This window comes from Rhagoletis zephyria, unplaced genomic scaffold (assembly GCF_001687245.7).
Source record: "Rhagoletis zephyria isolate East Lansing unplaced genomic scaffold, Rhagoletis_zephyria_1.1 Rzeph_scaffold_06198, whole genome shotgun sequence".
Lineage (NCBI taxonomy): Eukaryota > Metazoa > Arthropoda > Insecta > Diptera > Tephritidae > Rhagoletis > Rhagoletis zephyria.
Window position 1 is genome coordinate 16,253 of NW_016163281.1, and position 19,431 is coordinate 35,683.

Below are 19,431 nucleotides of genomic sequence, written 5' to 3' on the forward strand. Positions count from 1 at the left end.
AAGGCCAACAACTGTGCCAGGTTTGGAAGAAATCTGTACAGCGGTTACCAAGATATACACATGTAACCATAAGTGGGCGTGGCTACGCCCATTTTCCAAAAATTTATAATATTCTTATTTTTCGTCTGAAAATTATTACAAATATCAATTTTGAGTGAATTATCTTCAGTAGTTACTAAAATATCGCAGTTTTCGTATTTCTGGAAATTACCGTTATATGGGAAGTGGGCGTGGTGACTGTCCGATTTCGCCCATTTTCAATACCAACCTACCTTAGATTAGCAGAAACCTACATACCAAATTTCGTTTAGATATCTCAATTTTTGCTCGAGTTATCGTGTACACGGACGGACGGACAGACGGACAGACGGACGGACAGACAGACATGGCTTAATCGACTTCTCTTTTCATTCTGATCATTTATGTATACATTTGTCTATATCTATCTCGATTCGTTATGGCTGTTACAAACAACCGTTATGTGAACAAAATTAATATACCCTTGTGCACAAGTGCGCTCGGGTATAAAAATGTGAGATGGTAGAATTCAAAATTTATCGCAAAAATTCGAAAGTTGTTTAAGAAGTGCAGCCCTTGGTGCTGCCACTGTAATTCAAATATTTCCAGTATTCGAATATGAGATGTATCTAATTTTATCGAAGCAATTTTGTAGAAGTGTCAGTAGTGCTGCCATTGAAACTACAAAAGTTTTTATAATTACGCAAATGCAAAACATAATTCATTTCTTTCTAGTAATGCAAATAGATATTTAGTTGCAAAAGATACCAAAATGAAACAAAAGTTACCAAGTTACCAAACCGTTTAAAAGTTACCAATTTTGGTAAAAAGTTACCAATTGTGGCAACCATGCCACCGGGGTGAACGACAGTACTCGGCGACGGAGTCTATCTCCCACCACAAATCCAACTCCGCATTTGCGCTCCTTTACATGGCCGTTTACATGGCAGCTGTAGCAGACGTCATGGCCCCAGACATTGCTTGCCTTGCCCCGTCCAACGCATTTCTTGGATGGTGGTGATGTCAGCTTTTATCCTTACGAGGACATCAACCAGCCATGCAGAGGCACCTTCCCCATTAGGGGTCCGGACATTCCTGGTGCATGCCCCTAAATCGTAGTCCTTTAAACGTTTGCCGTGGTCGTCATCATAAGGGTCTCATCCGAGGCTTTGCCTTGCTTCTTCACTGGAAGTGGTTTTTACGTGGCGGGTCCCAAACCCAGCGCACAACCCATTGCTGGGACATGGGTGGTTTCGCAACCAAATACACGTTTATATAGCGAGCCGCTTGCTCCAAGCAGACACCCGCTTGCAGCCGCACCTACTGGTGAACAGACGCTGCAGACTTCAGTGAGCCCTTAAACCGAATAAGTCGGAGTGGCCCCACCGAAGCTCCCTCTCTTTCTGCCGTGTCCCAAGGCTCCACTCGGATTGGTTACCGCATCTCGCGCATGGGTTGTTCACGTTGTCCAGAGTGTGCGAACGAGGACGCAAGAGTCGGGATTGAGTATAGCCATGCAACTGTAACTGCATACCCAGCGCAACGACTACACCCCATTGCACTCCATTGAATTGCGTATTACCGAATTTAATTTTGGCGTGATTCAAATTGCTCTCTTATGATTGTTATTGTGGCGTGATTTTGTTTCCATTTTTGTAAAGTTGCTTACAAAACTTACGATTGCTATAAATTTTGCCCCCTTTTTTTAAGATTTCCAGATTTGGTGTCTTCGAACCAAAAACAAAAGCACCAAAAAAACGCACCGAGCACTAAACTCAAAAATTTTCGCGTTTTGAATAAAGAAAAGCACTAAATTTAGTGCGAAAAGCACCACGTTGGCAACAGTGGTCCCACTTATTGAATCGTTTGAATGCGCTAGTATGCCGACCATTGCATAAAAACGATTCAATGAATGAGACTGTTACTACGTTTATACGCATGCATAAGTCGCTCTAATTCATTTCGCCGCAATTCAAAACATATGTATAAACTGAATTTCAATTCGCTTTGAAAGAGCGAAGTGTTTTGGCTCACACTCCATTTCAAATCGGTAGTTTATTTCTCCAGACAGTTAGAAAGAGTGTATAAACACCGCTCTCACTCAAAGTGAATTGGAGATCAGCTGTTCCGCTCAAATTCCAAATAATCGCATCAGTATTTAAAAGCTGATTAATAATAATCGTTCTTTTTCTTTGCCACGATTTTATAATGCCGAATAAAACTAGATTTTTATCACTTTCCATTATGTTAACTTATAAAATGTCAAATGAAAACAGCTTATTTTGTTTGCTTTTGAAGACGGTTACTTTGATGCCGATATAAAGCCGTAAGTATAAACACTAGAGCGAAATGTGTACGGTGTCAATGCGCTTTCAATTAAGTCGATTAATCTGTGCGTATAAACGTATTATGTGTGTGTGGAAATCATTGCTCCACTACCGCTGTTCGTATATGGGTGAAACACGCGTATGGTCACAGAGCGCTCAGTAAGCTATGGCATGTCCATCACTGCGCTAGGTAGAGAAAGAAAAGTGTGTGCTATGACATGCCCAGACTTGTTTGTCTCAGTTTCAGTTTTGACATCGCCGCGAGTTGTTTCGGTGTACGCATAGTTATTTAAAAATATAAAGTTTGATGCCAAACGGGATTTCTCAGTGGATATATTATTCAGGCGAATTATAATTTGAAAGTATCTATTTAGCCAAGGCAAAAGCAAAGCAGTATACTTAAACCAGCACTTCCAGCAGATATTTACCTGGGTTTTTGCACGACTGTTCCTGTTTCATCGTTTCTTTTTAGGAAATTCATATATGCAAATAAAAGAAGAAAGTAAACACAACAACCAACGAGTAAATTTTTATTTTTGTCAAACTGAAACTTTTTTTCCAATAATAAACGGTTAGCTGATTCAAGTCTACAGCAAGTTCACAAAATTAATTGGAAACTTGTATCAACCAAAGCATTGTTTATATTTGCTCAACAATGATTTTATTCAACTAACAATATTGTCCACTCAAGGTAGTCGTTTTGTAATTATTAACAAATATACATTTGTCCCAACTGGAATCTCAAGTAAATTGCAGACTTTCGTTAACTAGATATTTATTTCGCCATATCCAACTATGCCACTTGGTCACTATAACCAAATCTTGGTAATTATAACTAAACCTTTTTCTGAGTGTATAACCACGCACGCTAGCGATAGTAGAACTTCAAATTTATTGTTTGTGTTCTTACACAATCATATACAAAAAAGTAGAAATAAAGCCATAGATAGTTGGGGACATTTGAAAAAACAACCTAAATATATCTGTCATATAAACAGTCTACATATGTACACATATAGCCACATATGTAGGTAAAAGTTTGTAAGCTTGCACAATGTTAAAAAGAATTAATCAAGCTTCGAAAATGATTATTAAAATTAAAAATATTTAAAAATCTTTTCAACGGAATCATAAGAATGAGATTTTTGATGCTGTCTTTTTACTTTTTTCAAAGATTGATTTACGAAAAACTTGAATATCTGGGCCAAACCTATTGTGATTTAGACTTATAGGGTCTCAGTAGAAAGGTGTTTTCACACTGTTTTTTCTATTTCTGTCCAAAAAAAAGTCATTCGTGTCCGATTTTTTTTTCAAATGCCAACACATCGTAATTCAACTTTGAATGACGTTCGTTCATCCTACCTTTCTCTTTCATCCTTTAAATGAGTTTATTAGCAAAGAAATAAAAAGGGTGAGAAAATACCTTTCCAATGACACCTCTTTGGTCTAAATCGGAAGAGTTTAGGTTCAGTTATTCAACTTTTTCTTATACCACTCTTTGAAGAAAGTTAAAAACAGCATCAAATATCTCATCATTACGATTCCGTTAAAAATTTTTTAAAATTATTTTTATGCAATTTTTTTAAGCTTAAACCGTTTTGTCATTTGAGGGGATTTATGTTTAAGAAACTATTTTTATTAATAAAAAGCTCCATTTTTGGAGGTATTTCAAATCGTTCCAGCTCACGTACTAAATCTTAATCATGCCTATTATGGTATCCAACGGATGCCATCCGCACGGATCTAGTCCAATTCGAACTGTCGTAACAAGCGAGTAAGGAGACTCACATGAGTCGAATCTTTTACGGTAGCTTGCTATCAGAGTTGGAATTGGATAAGATCCGTGCGGATGGCATCCGTCGGATACCGTAATAGGCATAAATATTTTTTCGAGATATTTTGGTGGACGTCTTAAGATATAATAGATTTTATAATTCCAATGGAAAAATAGTACTGATTTGTTTTATGGGTAGTGATGCAGTCTAATAAACATACATATCACCCATTTACTTTAATAGCGTCATAAATCAAAATGGCAAAACTCGAGAAAAGCATGAATGTGTATATTTTGGATAATGAGGGTACGGTTTAGTTATTTGTACAAGGATTTTGGGTTGTTGTACCCCAACATGTGACCCGAATCTAAAATCTTTTAAACACACTTGTAGACAAGAGTCTACGCTTTATTAAAAGAAAAATACTATATCTGTGCACTAATTTATTAATAATTTCGGTTTGAAATGTATTTTTTGCAAATTTCCGAGCTCAGTTGTCAAGCACAAAAAATTTCCACGAAATATCTCTGTTGGGTGGTGAAGGGGGGATAGTATGGGATCTAGCAACGTCGTGAAAACAGGAATTTCAGGTCAGCTGGTTTTTTGATATGACATCTCTCTCACTCCCTCGGTTAGCGTGGGGGCCATCTGGCAGGCGGTAATGGTTGCGTTCAGAGACCCTAAATAACTGTTATGGTTTCTTTTGGAGGTGGAAATCGTTGGCCGTCGGAGAGTAAAAAAATTGTATGTTACTTTATAAGAGTTATTCTCAAAACTAAAATTTGTTCGTTGGTTATAACTATTATTTTCGACTTTTTTGTTTTTACGTCGCTCAGTGAGAGTTATTCTCAAGACAAACTGTTTTCCGTTGCTCATAATTTTTATTTTCGACGTTTTTGTTTTTACGTTGCCTGGTAAGAGTTATTCCTAAGACAAAATTTTTTCCGTTGCCCATAATTTTTATTTTCGACTTTTTTCTTTTTACGTTGCGTGATAAGAGCTATTATCAGTGAAATTTTTTTTCGTTGCTCGTAACTTATATTTTCGACTTTTGTTTCTTCACGTTGCTTAGTAAGAGTTATTCTCAATGAAAATCTTTTCTCGTTGCTCGTAACTTTTTTGAAGTTTTTTGGTTATGCGTTGTAGTCATATATGGGTGTTTCCAGCGGAAGGTCCACCACGACAAAAAAAATAAAAGTTTTATATATAATATAATTTCTTATTTTCTGGCCAATTTTCTTCGTAAATTTTATTAATTTTGATGAGCTTCTTTGGCCTAGTTGGTGATTAGTGCAAGTAAAAACAACGTTTTTTCTTCACTGCTTTGCCCTACGTTTCGCTAAACTCCTTAGCATCCTCAGGGGCCAATCTTTATTTTAAATTAACAAATTTCATATACGTATATTTGTTAACATATAAACACATAAACATATAAACACTAAAACATAAACACTTAAAAGCTAGAGCATTGTACCATTATCGTTTGGTACACTTGTCATACTCAGTATCAAAATTAATAAAATAAAAGTTTTATATCTAACGTATTTAAGGGCCGATTTGTCTGCTTTTTAAAATATATACTGGCTATGTAAGTAGAATCATATTTGCATAAAATGGTCTTCCTAGGTGGTGCCAAGGTCGAGATATTTCGAAAAACCGTATTTATGGTCCGATTTGGTTCGAATTTGGCGTATGTGGTTGAAACATAATAAATCATAGATTTCCAATAAATTGACCCTGAATTGGCGCTTAAGTCAAAATATAAAGTATATTCTACATAAAATACATGTTTTATTTGCGTTAAAAATTCATTTAAAAGCAATATTAACAAAAATATAACGATGGAAATTTATGTCACGTCACGCCACGTCACGTCACGTTTCACACTTGGGGTTGTAAAAGAGAATTGAAACAATTTGCATTAATTCAAAAAACTCTAAAAACAACTAAAAGTGCTTCAAATCATATTAAAATAAGTTTCATGAAATTAGCCATCCACAATTCGCAGAGTTTTGCGATTTTGTAAGAAAAGAAAAAATCAACTTCCATTTTTTGTCACGTAACGACCCTCCCTTTAAATTTTTATATTTCAGGACCAAGCAGTTCGATTGATTTCATTTTTCGGTTAAATATAGAGCTAATTATGTGCTATACAATGGCCCAAAAAAGTTAAAGAAAACAAATGGTATTCCTTTTTTGTATCACATTGAAATCGTACGACTGTCACGTGCGCCACCATGGGAATGCCAATATGTAATACTCCTATATTGGCAGTAAGAGCTAGTACCGTCCGAAAACACTACAGTACAGATATATAAATAAACACGTACGAAAGAAAAGGAACACATACCCACTGGGAAAATAGGTAAGCACCTTCCGAGGTAAGCCATGTTTTCTTTCAGTTTTTAGTACCAAAATTGTCATCATGGCCAATGTCATCTACTAGTAAAGGGCAAAATGAACACCTCCGAAGACACATTACGTTGTCAGTTGCAAAATAACGTGCAGCCGAAGTTATTTCCAAGCACCGAACTACTCCGAGCGACTGCTCTGCATTTCACGTAACTTACTTTGTAAAGCGGCTCAGAAGTATGTCTGATACCAAATGTACATTCTAAATTCCTACTTACATAAGGCGGCCATGCCTTTGTAAAAGTAAGGGACGTTCGGCAGGGAAATGGTAATGACTGCCAGGTGAAGAGTAAGTTGCTAATAAGGTATTATTACGTGCTCCTAATTCCCACTGGGTACGATCATAAATAAACATGTACACAACACATATACAAAAACGGCACTCAAGTACACAATACATTGACAAAAACCGTACTAGACTGTCTCGCTTTGATTTCGGAATGCTTAGACATTGAGAAGTTAGCTTACTGCAAATATAGAAGTATTACATATATGGTTATAGTAATGAAATACATATATATGAGGCATTATTTTTCATATCGGGCATAAAATTTGGTGTCACACTTTCTATGCGCTTCAAATTTTTTTATGAGTTCTACACATGAAATAAGCTAATACGTATTCGATGAATTTTTTTCTTTCTTTTTTTTTTCTTCGCAGATATGATCTGTCAAACTTTGGATTTTTTCGTAATTCTGACCAATCACGTACTTTTTCAAATCGTTATATCCATTAACGCACACAACAAAATACATTTTGTTATTTATACTTAAATTCTAACTTACCTAATACTAACCACCCAAACCTACAGAAAAACGTCTTTTAATATAGTAACTNTGAATTTTTTTCTTTCTTTTTTTTTTCTTCGCAGATATGATCTGTCAAACTTTGGATTTTTTCGTAATTCTGACCAATCACGTACTTTTTCAAATCGTTATATCCATTAGCGCACACAAGGGGTGGGTTTTGGGGTTCAAACCCCCCCCTAAAGCTAATAACTTCAAATACGAACTGTATCTTAAAGCTAAGAATCCAGCCCTCAAGAAAAATCACAAGAAATATTTTTTATTATTTCTGTTGCTTGAAAAAGAACTTTCCTTTCGCTGTAAATTTTCTTGAAGAAATAAATATACGTGCATTTTTCTTGAGAGCTGCAAACTGATTTAAGAAATTTTTATAAAGGATTTAAGAAATTTCCTGTNCTATTGGGAGGTTATATTACATTTACATTGGACCTAAGTGCGTGATTTGATTTCAGTCATTCGCATTTCGTTTGACTTCTCATCAATTGAAAACGGAAAAGAAAAACAAAATTAATGTAAACAAACACTGCACGACCTATATTTTTTAACACGTTTTGGACAAATAAGAGGCAATTATTCTTTGCATTAACTAAAAATGTGCGTAAATTATGCGTAAATTAACAATTTTTCTACACAAATATCAAAGTTTTATTTATTACGTTGAGTTTGTTTTGATTTGAAAAGTTCAAAATGTCAAAAACAAACAAAATCTTTTAGAGAGCTTTTGTTTTTGAGTTCATTTTGATTAAAAGCGTTGAAACGCCTCATTTTGAAAATGTGTGCATTTGACTTGGCATTTCAGATTTCTCGCCCAAATGACGCATTTGGGCTCAATGTAAATGTAATATTAGTGTTTTTAAATTGCTAGAATACAACTACATATGTATGTAGTATCTACCGCGTCCCCTAAGCACCTTGGCCATCTAGTGTTGTAATGGATTATCAGCATAAACCACAAATTTATAGTAAGTTTGACACATATTAAAGCTATTAATGTTGTGTAGGGGGTGTTTGAAGGTTTGACAAGCCGTTTGAGGGAAATGTGAACAAAAATCAAAATTTATTTTTATTTCCTGGCCGCCATGTTGACGTTTGATCAAACCCCTTACGTTGTGTATGATAAAATCGCCTCATTTGCAACGGAATTTTTAACGAATGAGGACGCAAGAGAGAAAAATCGAAGAAAAACAAACCCTTTTACATTGTGAACCGGAAGAAAACTAAAACTCTTCGCTTGAACGAGTCATGTTTGCATGGTGTATGGCGAAATGGAAAAAGTAAGTTTGAAGAATGTTTGACAAGCCGCTTGTGTGGTGTATTTCGCTCTTTATAAAACTTCGGAAAGCTTTTTGTTCAAAAATTTGCCGAGTGATTTAACAACATGGTTGAATTTTTTATCTGCAAATATATCGAGAGAAAATTCCTCAAGAATTCTCAAAAAATACTCAAGCGCACCCGAAATTCCACACGTTTTGAGGAATTACTCACAAAGTGGCAATACTGGTCGAATGTCGAGAACAGAGTGATATTAGTTATTATTAATGTTCTTTTTAAAGAATTCTTGTTTAAAACACACTTACATTCGTATGTCTAATTTTGAGCAACGGAAAGAAATTTTCCTTAGAAAAAACTCTTACTAAGCACCGTAAAGAAACAAAAGTCGAAAATAAAAGTTACGAGCAACGAAAAAAAATTTTCATTGAGAATAACGTAACGTAAAAAGAAAAAAGTAAATAAAAATTATGGGCAACGGAAAAAATTTTGTTTTAGGAATAACTCTTACCAGGCAACGTAAAAACAAAAACGTCGAAAATAAAAGTCATGAGCAACGGGAAACATTTTGTCTTGAGAATAATACTCACTGAGCGACGTAAAAGCAAAAAAATCTAAAAAAAAGTTACGAGCGACGGAAAAAAGATTATATTCAGGCAGGTTCTGCAATTCACTTCCGAGTGAATTTCAACCCCTGCCAATTTGAATTCTACGCGAATCCGACTCAAATTCACTCGGAAGTGAATTGCAGAACCTGCCTGATTGTGAATAATACTTATAGGGGAGCTAGTGCGCATCGTATCTTTACAGTTAGAAATGCAAATTTTTTAAATCATTTTAGTTAGGCTACTTTTCTTTTCATTTGCTTTAACTTAATTTTAGAAACATTGATTTATTACTGCCAGACATGTCCGTTGTTGCTAACATTGTGCCAGACGTAATTTTTTATTAAAAAAAAAAATTTTTTTTCAAATCATTTTAGTGAAGCTCAGAATTTAATATGATGCTGTTTAAGTACTAATGAACCTAAAATTAATTTGCCAGACATTAATTGGGTTGCTAAAGCAATATCCAGACCGATTTAAAGCTGAAAAGTATTACGCTGGTAGTGAGGGAGATAGTAGCAAAATAGTGAATTTTGATAGGATTTTAGTATGAAAACTGGAAACTATAACTACTTATCTAACGTTATAACACAAATCTAATTATTGGAATATCAAAAATTATTATTATTTTTTCAAATACATACGTTAAGGCAAATAAAAACTTAAAACATTTCAAAAAACATCAATTCCAAAGTGTCGGGATAAAGCAAGAGAAGCAAGAGAAAAACACAAACATTTTTATATTTATAATATTATCATAACATTTTTATATTCATAACATTATCATAACATTTTTATATGGATAACATTATCATAACATTTTTATATTTAAACACTGGTTTACAACAAAAATGCGCAGCGGATGCCACTATCCAATTCCTATGCAGAATCGCTTGCTGATTCCGAAATTTAGCATTTTTTTCATATATAAGTCTTCGAGATATTTGCAATATACCGTTATTCAGCTTAAGAAAAATGATTCCACTTAATCACGTATATCTTATACGAAATGTAGCAAATGAAACGTAGAAAATCTCTCCCTAAACAGTATAACAGTATATATGTATGTAAATTTTCTATAAACTTAGTATTTTTGAGAAATTTAATAGTCATTCCAAACTTTTTATTTTTTTATGAAAAAATAAGAAAAAAATCCAAATTTAACAGGGAAAAACTTCAAATTTTTTTCATTTGTATTAAAGCCTGTTCCTTTACAAAAAAAACCTTGCTGCTAACGAAGAAAGTCGATAGATATGTGATTAAAAAAGATGTGAAAGGTCATATGAAAATGTAATGTAATAATCGTACATGGCGTATGAGTAACATTTTTTACTGCTCATATGTATTTCATACTTTTCTTATTTATCCACCGATTTTCTTCTTCTCAAATTACTACTTGTTTTTTTTTTCTAAAAAAATAGACTTTAATACAAATGAAAAAATTAAAAAAAAATATATTATTGTTTAAATTTTTTCTCTGTTCAATTAAAATTTTTTTTTAATTTTTTCATAAAAAAATAAAACGTCTGGAATGATTAATGAATTTATCAAAAAATACTAATGACCTTATTCATAAAAAATAAAGTAGCTTTAAAAAGTGTTTATAAACTGAAAAATGTATGAAAACGTCGCTTTATAAAGCTTTTTAAACTACTTTATTTTTTATGAATAAGGCCATAAGTTTATAGAAAACTGATGTGTACTGTTTATGGGGAGTTTTTCTACGTTTCATTTGCTACATTTCGTATACGATATACGTGATTAAGGGAACCACTTTTTTTAAGCTGAATAACGGTAAATTGCAAATATCTCGAATACTTATATTTGGAAAAAAATACTAAATTTCGGAATCAGCAAGCGATTCTGCATAGGAATTGGATAGTGGCATCCGCTGCGCATTTTTGTTGTAAACCAGTGTTTAAATATGAAAATGTTATGATAATGTTATAAATATAAAAATGTTATGATATTGTTATGAATATAAAAATGTTATGATAATGTTATAAATATAAAAATGTTTGTGTTTTTCTCTTGCTTCTCTTGCTTTATTCCGACACTATAGAAGTTGATGTTTTTTGAAATGTTTTAAGTTTTTATTTGCCTTAACATATGTATTTGACAAAAAAATAATAATTTTTGATATTCCAATAATTATATTTGTGTTATAACGTTAGATAAGTAGTTATAGTTTCCAGTTTTCATCAGGGATGGTAATCATTGTGAGTAAAATAATTTAAATCAGCATTTAATCAGTATTTTATGACTTTTATATTTTTCGCTCAAAAATAATAATTATTATTAATTTTTATTTTTTGTTATATATAATTATTTTATTTTTTCTTGTATATAATTATAATTATTATTAATTTTTATTTTTTCGCTCAAAAATAATAATTATTATTAATTTTTTTTTTCTTATATATAATTATTTTATTTTTTCTTGTATATAATTATAATTATTATTAATTTTTATTTTTTCGCTCAGCGGAAATGATTATTTTATGATTTTTATTTTTTCGCTCAGAGATAATAATTAGTATTGAGTTTTATTTTTCTACGTAAAAATAATGATTATTTATAAAACTGAAAAGGCCATACAGACGCAACTTACTGAAATTTGGGCCTGAAAATTTTGGGACTTATTCCTTTTATTAGGGTGTCGTTACCTCTGAACAGGATACGTGGAAATCGCGCTGGTATAGCTTTGGGTTTTTTGAATAATCATTATTCTTGAGTGAATAAATAAAACTCAATAATAATTATTATCTTTGAGCGACAAATTAAAAACCGTAGAGTAATCATTATTTTTTATCGAAAAAAGTAAAAATTAAGTAATAATAATTACTTTTGAGCGAAAAATTAAAACTCAAATATTAATTATTATTTTTTATCTTTATTGATTAAACTCGAAAAAATAAAAATCATTATAAATTACAGTAGGGCGTACGAACACAAATACGTGAGTATAGTTAAAACTGCTTTACGACGATTGCAACTGTTGATTTTTTTGGTTAAAATTTAAAAAATAATGATTATTTTCCGTCCCTGGTTTTCATACTAAAATGAAAATTCATTATTTTGCTACTATCTCCTTCACTACCAGCGTAATACTTTTCAGCTTTAAATCGGTCTGGATCTTGCTTTAGCAACCGAATTAATGTCTGGCTAATTATTTTAGATTCATTAGTACTTAAAAAACATCATATTAAATTTTGAGCTTTACTAAAATGATTTGAAAACTATTTTTTTTATAAAAAATTACGTCTGGCACAATGTTAGCAACATCGGACATGTCTGGCAATAATAATTCTATGTTTCTAAAAGTTAGTTAAAGACAATGAAAAGAAAATTAGCCTTACTAAAATGACTTAAGAAATTAGCATTTTTAACTGTAAGTATACGATGCGCACTAGTCAACGCAACCATTACCGCCTGCAAGATGGACCCCACGCTAACCGAGGGAGTGAGAGAGATGTCATATCAAAAAACCAGCTGCCCTGAAATTCCTGCTCGAAAACGTTGCTAGCTCTTAGACTAGGAGAAGCGGTGACTTTTCACAAAGCACGGTCCATACTCTTTCGTATATGGGGGGCTTGGGGGCCCATGCCAACTCCACGTCCGCGCGCGTTCCGATTATGACACTATTGAAGTAAATTAGCGATATGTATACAATATAGGCAAATACCGAAATGTATTTACACATGAAAACTTACACAGTACATAAAAAATATAAATATATGCATTTATATGTATGTACGTATATATATAAATACATACATACTACAACTCCCAGCCAGGGTAAAAAATAATTTCATGCGATATTGGACACTGAGACACATACCGTCGATACTTTCCAACGCCAGCTCGGTAAAATTGTTTGCCTTAAAACCGCCTATTATTTGGTGGACCCTCTGGTAAAATGGTCATGTACTTGGCGATCCGTCAGATGGTCCCATACCCGTTTCCTCTTTTCTACAACGAAATAATTTAATGGTTTTTCACATCAACATTGACATTAATTACACTTACCGATACCGCTGTGTGAAATTTGCTATTTTGACCTGCACATCTCGAGCATTGTAGGTGTGTCCCAACTTTGCTAGCTCGCTAGCCATCTCCGCATAAATGTGGCCATTTTTCCGCAAGCCACGGAGATCTCCAACGCGTTCTGCCCACAAATCAAGGACTCGCCGTCCTCAGCCCATGATAGTCGCTTCCTTTTTCTTTTGAGAGCTGTTTTAAGTAAAATAAAAGTAATTTTATTCATAATTCTTTTAAAAATGAAAGTAATTTTATTTACTCAGAATCCGTGTCGTCCATAATTGCGAAATATTTCCGAATTTTAAACCTCAACTGTCAACTGAAACAGCTGATTGTCATTTGTGCAATGAACACAGCCCGAACTCAAATTTAACATACCCCCCAGCAGGGTTGCATTGATATTTGCATTCAATTAGTAGTCAATTAAGTACTAATTAAGCAATTAAGAATTGTAATTTTGTATGCTAAATAGAGCTCAATCAGGGCCTTAATCGAGAAAGCTTGGTTAATTGCTCGGTTATCGGCCTGTCTGACCTCGATATAAGTCAGCATATTATCAAAAAAGTTTGAAATCGGGAAAACTCCCTGCTTATCATGCAAATGTAGTTTAGAGAAAGTTGAAACGATGATATTCGATACCTGCGCCGTGTGGTGACAGGTAATAAGGTCACAGGAAATAAGGTCAATTGACTTTATTTCACACCCTGGTGCGAAATAAAGTCAACAAAAATTTGGAAATAAAGTCATAAGTGTTGTTTTTTAATAGATGAAAAAGGTTATAGCCAAATCCTCAGTGTTGTGATATTAATCCACACACAATCATGAACTCCCACCAATTGATTTTATTAAACAAATTTAAATTACGAACATGTAAAAACGCACAGCTGGAATACGAGAAATATTTGAAAAAAGAGTGTATAAATGATCCATAACTTGCAAAACATGTTTCGTTTCCATAAAAATAAAGCGAACACTATTAAATTGAAGAAACAGTCCATGTCCAAAAACCACGGAGGAACCCTGAAAGAATTCTGTGTTTTAAATTAGCATATTTTGAACGAATTCGGAATGTCTAAGGTGGAAAAGAAACCAACCTTTCTATAAGGAAACAATGTCTCCGCCAGCAATTTGTGACGACATCATTTAAAAGCAGCTAAGGAGAATGACGACACTATTTATTAGATGGCACATTCAACGAGCCAATGTGCCAAAATGCGGGTATAAAACAATTATTGATTATTTAATATCGGAACCGAGATCATATAAGTTAATTAATTGGTTTTCTAACACTTTTGAAACACAAATTATATGCTTTTTTACTGCAGACCAGTTGTTGCTCCAAAACACAGCAGAAATCTTCCAATCAGGGCTGCCAACTATCCTTAGTTATGAGGTGCCATATTGAGGATAAAAAAGTGCCATAATGTGCCAAATAGAAAAATAAAAGTCCCCAAAAAAGTGTAATTCCTTTTAATCATTCCCATTTAGCAATAAAATAAAGCTACATTTTCCAAACAAAAGTGCAATGATAAAATAAGATAAACCAGTTGAATAGCCTTTATAAATTAGAAAATGTTAGTTGAGAAAAAGAAATGCACGCAAAGGATTTCACAAAAATATATTGAAATGTAATTTTTTTTACAAAATTGCCATTTTGCACAAAAACTAACTTGTGATTTTAGAAACCAACTGGGACTTATTACCTGTCGTTATATAAGGTAGCATTAATATCACTGATGACAGTTAAAGCTTAGGTGGATTTTTATATCAGAATCTCATCTTTGTGAAAAGTGTGTAGATAGAGGGTATTATTGAATATAAGCCCTCGATGTTTAAAATACATACAAATTTTATTTCAACGTATACAAAAAATAAATCTACCTGCGTTACAGCACGGTGTGAGACGGGGAAGGGGGGCCGGGGGTCGCGGCGTAGCGTGACGTGGTGTGCGCGCCGGTCGCGCGGTGTGGCGCGCTGACGGGGCCGCCACGAAGCTAAGCAAATTTAATGTTTGAAAGAGAAATAATGTCAATGGATTCTATTTCGTTTTTAAAAAGGTAATAATGTAAATTGACTTTATTTCGTACCAGGGTGGGAAATAAAGTCAATTGACCTTATTTCCGTTGATCTTATTACCTGTCACCGCGCCGTGTATATAAAGTTCGGTTCCGTCCGAAGTTATACTTCTTTACTTGTTTATTATTCTCGTATAGCATAGCACGTAGAATCCGAGTAATTCGTAGCAAATTTGCTGAAGAAACCATGGGTCTAAAATCAATTTGGAGTTTGCCAAATTTCGAGAATAGGTTTCGAAGAAAATGTAAAAATTTTCACTGTTGGGCCCTCCGGTGGAAGTTTTAAGAAAAAGATAAGTGCTGAAATGGACCCCTCATACCAAAAAACCTCTTGTGGCATATTTTTATACAAGATTAAAGCACTACTTTACGACACTTCAGCAAAATGCTAAGAAACCTATTTTCGCAATTCGGCAAACTCCAATTGATTTTAGACCCATGGTTTCTTCGGCAAATTTTCTTAGAATTACTTCTGTGCTATACGTGCGTAGTCGAAAAAATCTTCCATACAAATTGACCCGCATACATAAATATCTATATGTAAATCTACCACATTGTTTTGTAATCTACCACAATCTTTAAGGCTTATCTACCACCAAAAAAATGTACAGCCCGCACACTGCCCACGAGTTGGCTTCCCTGATACCTACACGCATTTTTACTCCCTCGAAGCACATTCTACATCTCTGCCCATGCCTGCTCATCACTATTTGATTCTAATTCATGGTGATTTATTCTGTTACGAATGAGAATGGCTGTTCCACCTGCTGCTTTCCCTTGTGGATGCTTACTGTCATATAATTTGTACCCATTAATTTGAAAGTTATTAAATTGCGTAAGGTGGGTTTCAGATACAAGCAAACGTCTATATCAACGGTGGGCAAACGCGGCTCTTTGAGCCAAATGCGGCTCTTTGCTCAGAAAAGTGCGGCTCGTTTTACTTTCTATTTGCTTAGAACATTTTGGCTCTGTTGACTTTTTAAAATACATATTTCGTTGCTAGACATTATTTTCCATTGTTTTTTTTTATGTATACTCATACGCAAATAGAGATCGGAACATTACCCGCAATTGGAGAATGAAAATTGGCTTTCTGACTCACTGGCTAAACAGAATGTAGAGCCACAGCCACAAGCTATGTATTTCGCTAGCTACATCAGAAATAATACACCATAACCACAGCTGCATACTGTGGGCATTTTAGAGCATTTCGAATATTTTTACTTTTGACAGCTCTTGCTACATACCACAGCCTCACGATTCTGATTAGGCAGTTAATGATCTTTACCGATATGATGGACCAGGGCTGCCAGACGTTAGAGTATAAAATCCGCACACGGAAAAAAAAATGATGGGTGAAAAATCAGTACAAAGTCCGTACGCTCAAATTTGTTTGGCGAGAAAAAAAAAATCGTTTGCATTTAGGTGAACACAGGAATCGCACTTTTAATAACATCAAATAAAGCAGCACATATTTCCACTAGTTCTATTTTTTGATTGCTTCACAGACAAGATTATTGTTTTTCTGACTAGAAATTTTTAACAAGCAGTGTGTTCTTAGTTTCTGTACATGCAGCAAAACTTTTCAGGTAGGTTTTCGACCCTACCGAGCTTGAAGCGATGATTAAAGTGGAAATAAAAAAAATAGCGGTTTCTTTAGATTTTACACCACAAAACTTCCTAGATTGTTATGCATAATTTTAAAGGCCTATAAATCCTCTTCTCTTTTTTGATTTTTAAAATCGGGTGAAAAATAGTCAAGCTTTTATTAGATAAGTCCCTCAAGTACGAAAATCCGTACGCTGAATCCGTACAACCATTTTCACCCCTGCAAATCCGTACCGTGCGGAAAAATCTGTACATCTGGCAGGGATGAATGGAACATTTGCAAAACTTGAATTCGTTTCTACAAGGAGAGAATAAAAATGTTGTTGATTTTTCGCAAATTGTTTGTTTCCATGGCCAGAAAAAATATTGCACATGTCAAAGAGGGTAACTGACGTAAAACCAGATTTTGAAAATTTGGCCAGGGGTCTTTTGAATTCTCTTTAATATCTATCTATATCTTCGTGCATTAGAATAATAATAAAATTACTGTTTTTCATTTCTAATAATACTTTTATTTAAAAACTAGCAAATGCCTGGCTTGCTTCGCGACGCCTTATAAGAACTTTTACGTTGACCAATACAAATATAGGGTTGCTATGCAAAAACGGGTTGTAATGTAAAATTCATTAGTTTAGGTTGAAAGGACTAAAGAGCAGAATCTTGCTTACTCATAGGCCAAGAATAATAGCACTGAGATAGAAATTGGGTTAAGTACTAATCTTCTTCGATGTTATGAGCTATTATTTCCACCTGTGAGATATCTGTACGTATTGCAAGGTTTGCTAAGACTGCGTAATCTTCTATAATCCTCCTGTTCCGAGGACGAAAGTTTACCCGTTCAAACGGGGTCATTGATATTCCCACCGTGTTCTTCTTAATCATTGACATTCCTACCGATTTCTTTTTATCGTAAAGTTAATACCCGTTACTCCTAGTCATACGATAGAGATGGGGTCTCTAAATATCTCGACTCCGGCGCCATCTGTCGGCCCCATTTTTTGCGATGCAGAGCAGAATTTCAAATTCATTTGACGTATGATTCCGAAGTTATGGTTGATTAAAAATGTCACGCCTATGGGAGGTGCATCACCCTTTGTCAGGTTTCAATTTTTTATACCCTAGGTTACGTCCGAGGTCACCCTTTATATACCAGTTAAAGCCCCATGAAAATCCATTCAGTAGTTCCGGAGATTAGTGAGTTCAAACAGAAAAACAATACACAGTTTTTTCATAGTACAGAAGATAGATAGAAGATGAACTGAAGTATGTATACATAAATGTGCATAGTATTTGAAGTTCAATAAGAGTTGAAATATAAGGCCAATATGGCTCAAAGGACAACATAAAATAAGAGTCCGAATGAAGTTATTTATGAGGACTATAAGACACATTTAAGAGCCTCAAAAAAACTCTGAAACGATTCATATATGAGGCCAAAAATTGCTTTAAAAAGAGTCCAAAATGAGCCGTTTATGAAGCCAAGAAGAGTCCAATATGACTCATTTGGAGGCTCATTTGATGTATGAATTTAAGCTCATATAAGTCGACCTTCGGAGGAGGGAAACCACACTAATTTCGGGCTCTTAAATTAGCTCATTATGAGCGTAAAGGCTCCGAAATGGGACTCCTTAAAGACTCATTTATGACTCTAAATGTATATTCCATTGATATGTACATATCTCTCGCTCATAGGGAAAGCACTTATTGAATTTTGTTTTTTGTTTTGCGCATGCATTTTCTTTTTACTTTAAAATTCAATACCTCACACAAATTAAAAAAACGTTTTTCTCGATAAGTCAATGCTGAAACCACTTTATTTCCCTTTAAATAAATTTCTTTTAATTCCGCAAATTAGAAATTCGCTAGAAATGTAAATACATAATTAATTCCAAATGTCAATTCTTGACTCAAGGGAATGCTTCGAACTATATCCGCTTAATTCACAGAACATGCTTTTCATGTGAGCGTTTTCAAAATATCTAATTAATTTGTATGTAAAAAATCCCATAGTGATACACGAAACAAGAAAAAGATATTTCAATAAATCAGTTTCTGCCTACCGATTATCTTTTGACTTACGGATTCTTAGAAACACACCACTCTTGTAAGACACAAAACTCCGCGAGAAACCTTTAACCTCGTATGTATCGATCAGTGATGGGCACACCTAAATACTTTTGTACTTAAAGTACCACTTTGGGTACTAAATACACAAATACTTAGTATTTTGAGATAACTAAATACCCAAGTACTATTTACTTAGGTATTTAGGAGCTGCTAAATACCCAAGTACTACTTACTTGTTGGGACTTCTGGACTCTTTTTGGATTTTTAGGATTAATTTCTGGTTTTTGGCACCTTCGGGATTCTCCGACCTAATATCGGGATTTTCGGGACTAATTTCGAAATTTTTGTGACTTATATCGGACTTTTGGGACTATTTCCAGATTTTTGGAACTTATTTTGGATTTATGGGGTTTTCGGGATTCTCGGGA

The 19,431-nt window shown here is 34.0% G+C and overlaps 1 pseudogene; it reads right to left on the reverse strand.

The window, feature by feature from the left end:
• Positions 1 to 12,845: 12,845 nt before the first annotated feature.
• Positions 12,846 to 13,445, reverse strand: LOC108372954 (uncharacterized; annotated as a pseudogene).
• Positions 13,446 to 19,431: the final 5,986 nt, after the last annotated feature.